Source organism: Poecile atricapillus, chromosome 2, assembly GCF_030490865.1.
Source record: "Poecile atricapillus isolate bPoeAtr1 chromosome 2, bPoeAtr1.hap1, whole genome shotgun sequence".
Classification (NCBI taxonomy): Eukaryota; Metazoa; Chordata; class Aves; order Passeriformes; family Paridae; genus Poecile; species Poecile atricapillus.
The window spans coordinates 35134027-35144422 of record NC_081250.1 but is presented as its reverse complement, the minus strand read 5'-3'; positions in this window follow the sequence as shown (position 1 = coordinate 35144422).

Here is a 10396-nt window from a genome sequence, read left to right as displayed (position 1 = left end):
AAAAGTAATTTAAAGTATTTTCAAGGAGGAGCCAATTTTTCCTGAGAAAAAGAACTGCCAACAGAGAGGCAGAATTTAGCATTTTAGTCAGGGCCACCAACTTGGCAGTTCCAGGATTGTTTTCACCTGCCTTACTAATTTCTCTTGGAAATATCCCATCCATTTACCAGGAGGCCACATTTCCCACCCACATTTCTGAACTCAGCAGATGACAAGTGAAGTTACATGGCTCATCAGGACTGCCTTTACCTCCATACTCTCCTCCAGCTTTCCCTTCTTGCCCTTCTTTTGCATTCACTGTTCACATTCACAAGCCATTTCACAGGGCTGCAGATAGCTTCTACTGAAACTTTGGTCATGGTGTCTTTTTTGTTTTGTTTTGTTTTTGTTTTGCTTTTGTTTTGTTTAATGTGAAGTAATTCATTGTCTTCAACCCCAAAGCCTATTTGCTAGAACATCTCCAGTTACTGATCCTCCAGCTGAACCAAAACATCCATTTCCCTAGCAAAGGGCAGTAGCAGACAACAGCTTTGCTCCACCTCAGCAATTGCCAGCTTCCAGCTTCCCCAACATGCTATACTCTCTCTCCCCTTTCAAAAGGGGAATGTAGGCTGATCGGTGAATAATGCTTTTGCTACTCAAAGTATGTGAACTTAACCTGCAGGGAATATGCCAGAGAAAGGAGTGATTTCTAAGTTAGCACTTAGGATTTCAGAGGGTGGCATTGTTGTGGGTAATGAGCTCATGGGAAATGCAGTTGCAGAAGTGAAGTTTGCCAACAGGAACAGGATAATAGAAAGTGAAGTTCAGTTGAATTTAACCACAGCTACAGGAAGGTATTGTTTTTGTTTGTTTTCTTAATAACTACTGGACTCTCAGCTATTCCTTCTGTAAGTATTTAACTTTTCCTTAATTTAAAGCGCAATAGTGTGAAAATATCACAGCAGAGACATGGAAAGCTGTCCTCACAAAAGTAACTTTTTTGGTGTCTTTTTCCAAGGGAAATTTTTAAACCATTTAATTTTTCTTCAGGGAAGTCTTCTCATTCTGAAAATTGAGGCTACTCCAATGTCTGTCTGCTTCATAGCCATTAGCTAACTGATGTTTATAAAGCACTTTGAATTCCTCATATAATGAATGCTACTACATAAATGGGAAAATGTGGTTGATCCCTGTTAAAGATAAATCACTCTTTAGTCTGGATCTCTCCTCTAATCTTCCCAGCCCTCTCTAACACAAGGGTTAGGGTTGTTAATTCATTGAGGTTGGTAATATTTGGTAAACTCTTAGTTCTTTGAAGTGTGATTTATTTTCAGAGATTAATCTAAAACTGTGAACTCTAGTGCACCTCAGACCTGCACTTTAGGCATATCCTAAATTTTAAGATCCTCTACAAGAATTTGTTAAACCAGACCAATTGGTAGCAAGACCCTGATCTTGAAGCAACTATTTGGCTGTAACAGAGAAATAACCTTTTAAACTATACTCTCCTAAGCTCTGGCGCCAAGACTGCCGTAAGACCTGTGTTATGAAAATTATATAATCTGTGGCAATATAACAGTACTGAGTTACTATCATTAGTCTGATAGAGCATAGATAACAAGCAAATCATGCTGTCTTAAAATAGTTCCCTGCCACATATTTACAAGGGAATGATAGATGCCTTGTATACTTTTTATGGGACTCACAAGATAGCACATATCTTCCAGCACTGTCTGATGTACAAATTTAATTTCAGTATTTGTCTCTCAAACAGATTTATGGCACCTGAGTGCAGCCACACTGGATCCGAGCAAAGGTCCGTCCAGACTGGGAGCTGGGCTCTGTGACAGCCAGTAGCAAATGTTTAGTGCAAGACTGTAAGAATAAAGCAAATGCACAATTATACTTCTTTGGTATAGCCTCACAGATCCTCCCAGACTAGCTAGAGCCTGCCTGAGGGAGGGATTTAATCCGTATCTTTGTATTTAATAGCTCTGATGGCTTTTTTTTTTCATCTAAAAATTTATTCATAACAATTTTCTCAAATTATACTTTTTGTCTCCACAACATCCTATGGAGAGGAGTTGCACATCTTAATCATTGGCTGTGAAAAATACTTCCCAACTCATTTAAGCCAGCTTTCTCAAGCTTTTGCACAGAGAGAAAATAATGGTGCTCTGCTCACCTTTCATTGCTGCTTTTGATATTTTATAGGTGTATTATATCTGTTTTGCTACTATTCTTGGCCAAGAAAATCTGTCTAATCTCATCTGGAACAAAAACCTTTCCAAACCTATGACAGTCTCTTCACCTTCCTATACAGCTGTTCTAGTTAGGACTAGCCATCTTTCCACTGAAATAAGGAACTGCCTTTGACAATCACACTGTGATCACAACATGAACTTGCAGTTTTCATGTTTGCTTTCTGTTCCTTTACTGATAAATCTTAACATTTGATTTACCTTTCTGGACTGTCACAGGCTGCTGAACAGGCTTTCTTGCTGAAAAAGCCAACACAACAGTTTCAAGCTCTCTTTACTGCATAGTAATAATTTCTGGAGAGTTTACCATTGCAAGGTTTATTTTCCTTGGACCCATTACTGCACTGACTTTGGCTTTCATCTGTCATTCTATTTATCAACTCTTGAGACTGTAGTTTAAACTCTGACTTTTCTGCATAATCAATAGTCTTGTCACCTTGCCCTCCACTGCCTTTTCACTGAGAGCTGTTTCCAGCACTTGACCGGTTATTACCCTTTAAAAGTTTTGTCTTTTAAAATATTATTGATTCATGAGAGAACCGTTCCCTTTTCAATTAAATAATTTATTGCCCAAGTAACAAGGGGATTGTTCTGTGCAGTTTTGATTGCTGTAGAAGACAACTTTTCAAATTCATGCCCTTTTTATACTTATAGCTTCTGTCTTCACACACAAGAATTAAAAGAAATGTCTTTCTTTATACATAACTGATCTGGATGCTGCAGTCAAACATGTATAATTTTAAAATACATATGGTGATTGCTGCACACTGAAGTTAAAACATTGCTTTAGCCATATAGTCCTATGATCCAGTAAAGCTCTCCAAGTATCTACCAAGTATCTATTATTTGTTTTCCAAAGCAGCAGGAAATCAAGATGTCTCTGCATATAAATCTTGGACAACAAAAGCAGAAAAAACTCATAATAGTTCTCTTGTCTCTGAGGCCAGCAGGGACTGTTGGTATACTCCACTGAGTATCAGATATCAACAGTATAATAGGAAAACCTTTCTGTCCTTAGCAGCTTTTCACAATTGGGAAATTAAATGTCCTTTCATCCACCAGCCATGGAACAGGATTAACTTTAGTATGTTACTACTTAAAATTCCAATAAAGGATTTGTTAATAGTCACTGTGTCATGCTCATAGGGCAAATAACAATAAAAGACAGAATGAGTGTCAACCCTGCCCCCAGTTTGTTAGTGGGCTTTTTTTCTTACCATACCAAAGCAGACTACTTGCCCATCAAAGAGCACACAACCTGCATAAATATTTATGTCCAAACCTGTTACATAATGGATGTCACTTCTGAAGAAGTGACATGCCTTGTTCCTTTCTGGCAGGTTACCCTGCTGCATCTGTGACCAACACAGAGCACATGATGTCCTGCTCCTCAGCTGCTGGTCCTCCTGCTCCTTCAACCTTCCAGCTCTGACACAATTTACAGTTCAAACCAACAGCATTTGTAGCACTCATGGTAAAATCACAAAAAATGAACTGTATTCCCCATGCTCTGGCTGGGGCAGACTTTTCCCTACAGATTTCTGGCTCCTCCCTCCAGGTGCCTTCTTGGATATTTTCAGGAGCATATTGTCAATGGGTTATGGGTCTTGTGCCATCCCTTCTGTGGAGCTGGCAGTGTGCATGAACGCAGGGTGGGAAACATCCCTTGATCAGCTTTTCTAAGCCAGCAAAAAGCAGAGCTACTCAGCACATGCAGATGGAAAATTAAAAAGCCTTACATGGAGAATACAGAGTCAAGGACTTTTCACCTACACCATAGCAGCTACACACAGCTGAGCAGAGGACAGCAGCAACCCCACCTTGTGAATGGAGCTACCAGGGAAGGTGGCAGAGAGAGATTAAAAATTATTTTGGTGCCCACTGAGATTGCTCCAGGCCCAAGACAAAACCATGTTGATACACTGAGCTGGTGAGAGGCCTATGTGCTATTTTTTAAAGCTCTCCACCACTTTTGGGAAGAGTGAACCATTCATCCTTTGTAATGCCTTAAGCATCCAGACATACTTTTACACAAGTATTAAGAACGTCTGATTAAGTCTTTCTCCCCGAAGAATCTAATGAAATTATAGGTCTGACATACTCCTGAATTAGTTACATACAGTACTCAGATTTAAGCCAATTAAGCTAATACTACAGTGTTATTAGTTGTGGATAGCAGACAGCTGTAGAAAATCTGTGAAAGTTGTGTCCTTAGCTGGGTCGTCACTGTCAAGAGGAAGGCCTGCAAACATGAAAATTAACATTTATACCATTGTTGGTAATGTATAAAGCTTTAGGATATTTATGTTTAACATAATTAAAAGCCTGATTAAAACCTCTTAGAATCACCTGGTTGTGTTTTCCCCTGATGTACCAGTCTGCAGTTTCAGCATGCCCCTCGAGACCTCAGAGAGCAGAGGGAGTGTGAAGACTGATGCATTAAAGAGCTAAAGGTTTACGTGTTATGGAAAGCTTAAATCCTCCAAACAGGATCACTCCTGACACAGAATCAGAATCAATAGCAGCAGCTATTGTCAGTGCCCAACAAATAAAGCTTGTAAATGGCATGTTTTCAAACTCATAGGACGGTGAGAAAAAAAAAAAAAATTGTGAGCAGAAGACTGCATCTGGGATTCAAAATTCCTGCAGGTTAAAATCTCAGTAGTTACTAAAAGTCAGTTGTCTGATTTCTTTGCCTCAACCTGGTGATGCAATTTACAATAGCCCCTGCTCCAGAGGAACTTAAGAGCTCCTTCAAAACAACTTTGGATTTTTTTTTCCCTCTAAACATATTTTGAAGCACCCATGACAAAAGAAGGATTTTTAGTGATTTTTTTCCCCTTGGGATTACTACAGAGGTGTAAAAGGTAGTCAGCCTCTGTGAGACTGAGGCTGTTGCTGAGGAATCCCACACAATCACAGAATATTCTCAGTTGGAAGACTTCCACAAGGATCAAGGCCAGCTCTTAAGTGCATGGCCCATAGGGTGTTGAATTCATGACTTTGGCATTATTGTCACTGTGCTCTAACAACTAAGACCTAAAAGGATAAACTATGAACATAAACTATAAGAAGCTGCTATGTGCCAGCTCAAGAAATGATCAGTGCTAAGCAATTTTATGTACACAAGGAAGGGTCAGCTTCACATGGCTAGACTTGTACAGGTAAAATTGTCACACTTCTTGCAGATTAAAATTTTAACAGGGTGAATTCTAGATCATCTTAAGGTTACAACATAACTGATTTAAAGAATATTTCCCTTCGTGTGTAAATTTAAAATCTGCAGTCATCAGAAAGATTACGTGAGTGTAAAAGCTACCTCCTACTGCAAAAGGAACATTGGAGATGACAGATCTGGGTGTCTCCATTGGGGAGGAGATGAAACCTCCCAAAGGATGTGGGTGAAAAGCCTTTCACATCAGCCCTTCCCTGTAGCAGGAAGGTCATTGTCTATTACCGTGTAATTCTGAATATTTTATTGTTTGAACATTGGACAGTTTAACTGCCATAAACACCTGCATGCCATTTCACTCCGCATATGCCTGGAGCTGTCTTTTGTGTTTATTGTTGGTTTGTTTTGGGTTTTTTAAAATGTTGAACATGACAAAGCATTTTAAAGATACTTCATGTTCTAGTGCAGGCAGAGGAGCTCCTGCCAAGTACTCATTCACCCCTAGGAGCAGAAAGCCATTCCTTCTGCAGTTCATGCAGCTCTCATGCAGAGGAATTCAAAAGCATTTAGGAAATACTATCTGCCTGTGAACAAGTACATGTGAAAAAGTATAGCCACAATTAGATAAAATATGGCAAAGTTATAGCTCATTGTAGCAGTTGCAAAAGGTACCTGTTAGGTTCGAACCAGAGAGAAACCAGTACTGACTAGTGCACCTTTACTGCAGTCTTTCGTAAAGGGTCATTGTTCTGGTGCAAATTACTCCTGGTGTGATAGCAAAGCCACGTTCCCTGAAGAATTTCAGTTTTGGACTCCACTCCAAACTCAAGCCTTAGGTGCTGGGTTCAGGTGAAAGTTCTAAGGACAGTCATGAGTACTTTGAGTCCTGTCTTTCTGCTGGATCATACTTTCACCAAGGCTACCTCCAGGGCCTAGGATTGCCTCATGAGCTTGCACCATTTCTGCCACAAAGACATAGAGCTTATTTTCATTTTTTCTTTAACAAGATACAGGTTTTTACCAGGTCAGACCAAACATCCATCCAATCCAGCACCCTCTGACAATAATTGATAGCAAATACTCCCTTCTCATCTCCCGAGTAGGATGACCATGGGATAACTCTTCTGCTATGCGCTCCCATTTCTGACAAGACATCAACACTGACTGTTTGAGAAATTCCCATTGGCGGGCTATAAACCTGTCTTTGTACTGGAATTTGCCTAATAGTTTCTGAGCCCCATCAGCAGCAATAATATACCTAACCTGACATTTAAAGCACTTACAAGGAAGGTGGCTCCCTCAATTATGTTTCCCTCATGTCTGAGAAGACTCAGACCTACCTCTGTCACAAGAGATACCTGGGGCCATAAATCTTCCCAGGCTATTGGATGGGCAGGTTTCTCTAACTACCTGATACCACAAGGCATCTTCATCTTCAGGCATATTTTTAAAAGCCTCTGGGCAGACTCAGGGTGAAGATTAACAGCACAGGCTAACAGAGCAGCTGTAAGGAAGACTGATTAAAATGGTACATGGGTGATACATTGCCATAAGCATAAAAAGAGGACTGCCAACCTGCCCGTCTTAAAAACCAATTACATGAGTGAAAAGTTGGCACTTTTTCTACATGTTGGGAAAAGAAAGGATGAAGAGCCTCAGGTTTACTGTCCTTCAGAGCACATGACACTTCCTACTGGAGTGTAAGGGCATCTAGATCCGTCCCCCATAGTCAGCTGCATCTTCAGATAAGATCCTGCCACTCATTAAATTCACAAGAATTTACTGGTTGTGTTTATCAACAGATACAGGCCTTAGACAAGGGAATCCCTCCCCATAAATTTAGCTCTATCACCTAAAAGTGACTTTTCTCCAAGTTCTCTCCTTAGTCAAGCCTTCAGTGAGCCACACCCCTTCTCAAATCTGTCAAACATTTCCAAATGATATTGCCATGCTACTCAAAGGCAGATGAAAGCAGGTGGTGAAGCTGTCACAGCAACAGGCAGCAGAAACACAGCTCCCACAAGTAGCTTTGATTTGGCAAAGAAGATGAAGAAGCACTTCTCCAGGATCCCTGTGGCATTAACACTGCTGGTAGTAGCTTCTACTTCCTATTTTGTTGGTTGAGCAAGTTCTCCTTCCTCTTGAGGGCCTGCCAAGGTGCTCTAGGAGACACACGGCAGACTCAGCCTCCTCAGTGCCACTGAGGAGTCACACGGCGTGTGCAGGGATGCCCCAATTGCCAAGCAAGACAGGAAGGACAACATTTTCAAAGTGCTTCCTGCATGCTGATTTGCACAGGTCCATGTCTTAAAGCAAATCCTTCACACACTCTGGCAGCTGTTACATACATCTACTACATGCAGATACCAAAGGCTGGGTGTATATCCTGAAAATATCCCACTTGCTAGTGCTCACTGGGCATTTGCATGCAGAACTTGCCAATTTCAAGAAGCCAAATTTGTGCTGCCATTTTTGCCTCTTCCTTAATAGCAGGCACATTTTGGTATCATTTGTAGAAACTGTTACAGAGCACACAAATGCCATAAAGAACCAGCAAAGCCTTGGCAACTGACCTTTCCTTGGGAACAAGCCCTGGGAACCTTTGCAATGATGGTTCAGACCCAAAAACAAGTTAAAATCGTGCTGCTGGTTTCTACTCTGGATTAAAGGGTTTCAAAAGGTGTCGTATGACTGCTGCTTGACATGGGCATTTGTTGAAGCAAATATTTAAAAAAAGAGCTTGAATACCTCTTGGTTAAATGGGTTTGTATTGTGCTGTGTGAGGTGTGCCCCATCCTGGCTGGTGAAGCAGAACAGGTGAAGGCCAAAGCAGTAACTAAGACCGAAACACAGGAGGGATGGGGGGGCTCCACACACCTCAGGACTTAAAACCCTCTTCAACCTTTGGTCTTGTTCTCAATGCAAACAAAAGCACGAGAGAAGGTTTCATTGAGCTTTATAAAGAAGCTGTTTAGCAGTAAAAGCTGATCTACAGGCAGTGGACAAAAGAACAATAGCCCAGCCGAAATGCTACACGGGGCTGAGGTTCTGTAAGGAATAATTTCAAGTTGACTGGAAAAGATCAAATAGCAGCTGGAAAGCAAGAATATACCAGGGAGGAGGGGAGAAAGCAGCTACATTGCTTCAGCACAAACAGCTGAAAATACAGAATAAAAAATGTATGTGTTATTAGGCAGCTCTTTTGCATTGTTAACTCCATTTGAATTGGTAAATAAACCAGAAATTTTCCCTTTTTACCCTCTCATCTTAGTACAATTTTGACAGTTTTGTGTAACTCCATTCCCTTCTTTTAGGAGGTTTTACTGAAGCTTAGAGCCGCCATTGAAGTAAATGGAATCAGACCCCTCAGTGCTTTTGTCAGTGTGACCCTTTGACCACCCCGGAAATCTGCAGCTGCACAAGGGGACACACATTCCCATACAATCACAGTGGTTTACATGCATATCTTAGGACAGAACTGAATAGTTTCTCCTACATGTGCCAGCGGGACACCAATGCCACTGATGCAATTCCATTTCTGCCCGTCTCTGGTTCTAGTTGAAGTCTCAGCCATGTCCTGGAAGTCACTGTGCAGGGATGTGTTAAGTCATGTTAAAACTCCCACATATCCAAAGGTTCCTCTCAGAGGTCTAAAACTTTAGAAAGCCCATTTGACACTCCTGCCTCCACTTTTTACACCTTGGTTTTCTTAGGTACTTTTGGCATAGTCTGATTTATGTTCTCAGATTTATGCATCTAAAATTTATGCATCTCAGACTAGATGCATAATTTTGTTCACATACTTAGAAGCTTTACTTTAGCCCTATTTCCTGCATTTCTTTTCTTTAAAGTAGGGATGATGCATACCTTTTTTGAGGGAGATGAAGTGAAGTGTAGATGTGAGAGGAAATGAGTGAGCTCACATCTCCAGAGCACTCCACAACTGCAAGGTTACGAATTCAAGTTTAGGTTTATGCATAAGTCATAGGTTTCTCTTCTAATTTTGTGGAAACCTTTTTCAGGTGATAAGCTCAGCCAAATTCTCGTTTCAGCAGAAAAAAATGAAAAAGCAATCAATAAAACTAGAGAGGTAATACATAGTGTGTAAAAATACTCATTAAAAAGGCATCTGTATGGTAAACTATTACAGCAGAAAAATAAAAATATATGGATTAAGAAAAAATAGCTGTCATCAACAAAAACAGATAATATTTTAGGTGCTTCAACAGATCATTTAAAGTGGGGCCCCAGCTTTCTAAAGCTTATGTGATTTCAGTCATGCTCAGCAATGTCTGCTGTTCTAATGTGATTCTTCACTTTCTCACTCTTTGCTATTTCAGAGGCAATTCAGCAGATGTTAATTAACACCTGTGATAGCTAATATATTACCTAGAGGCATTTTCCTATCTACTGTTAGTCAGTGGAGAATTAAGCCAGGAACAAACCATAACAAACCAAACTGCCAGACCTGCAGGAAGAATTAAACTACCTCTAAATGCTCAGTGCAGTATCTAGCCATGGGCTTGTCCCTTCCTTAAATGTATGCTAGTGTAAAATGCTGTCCTTGTATATTCTGCACATATGCCTATTACATAAATTCTACTTCTCTAGCTGCTTTAGGGTCTAGCAAGGAAATTGTTACACCACTAGTATAACAAGAACAGAACACAAGAATAGAGAAGTCAGAAAATATGTTTTTTTCTCCCCTTCCTCCCCTTTTTTCAGAGGTCTGAGCAACAGCATGTCTAGGAAGCACTGTTGGCAGGATTTCTCTTTGAAGTTTACACCATGCTCCTAATCCTGAACCCAATGATGTTAAACAGGACAGGTGAATCAATTCTGTTTTTTGGAAATGTGTCACTGAAAGCACATGCCAAGATAAACACAACCAAGAATGCACAGACTATGAGGCTTTTTCTGTTTACCAGGCAGTCATAGCTCCAGAAACAAGACTAAGGCTTGGTTCTGCTCCTGTTCATAA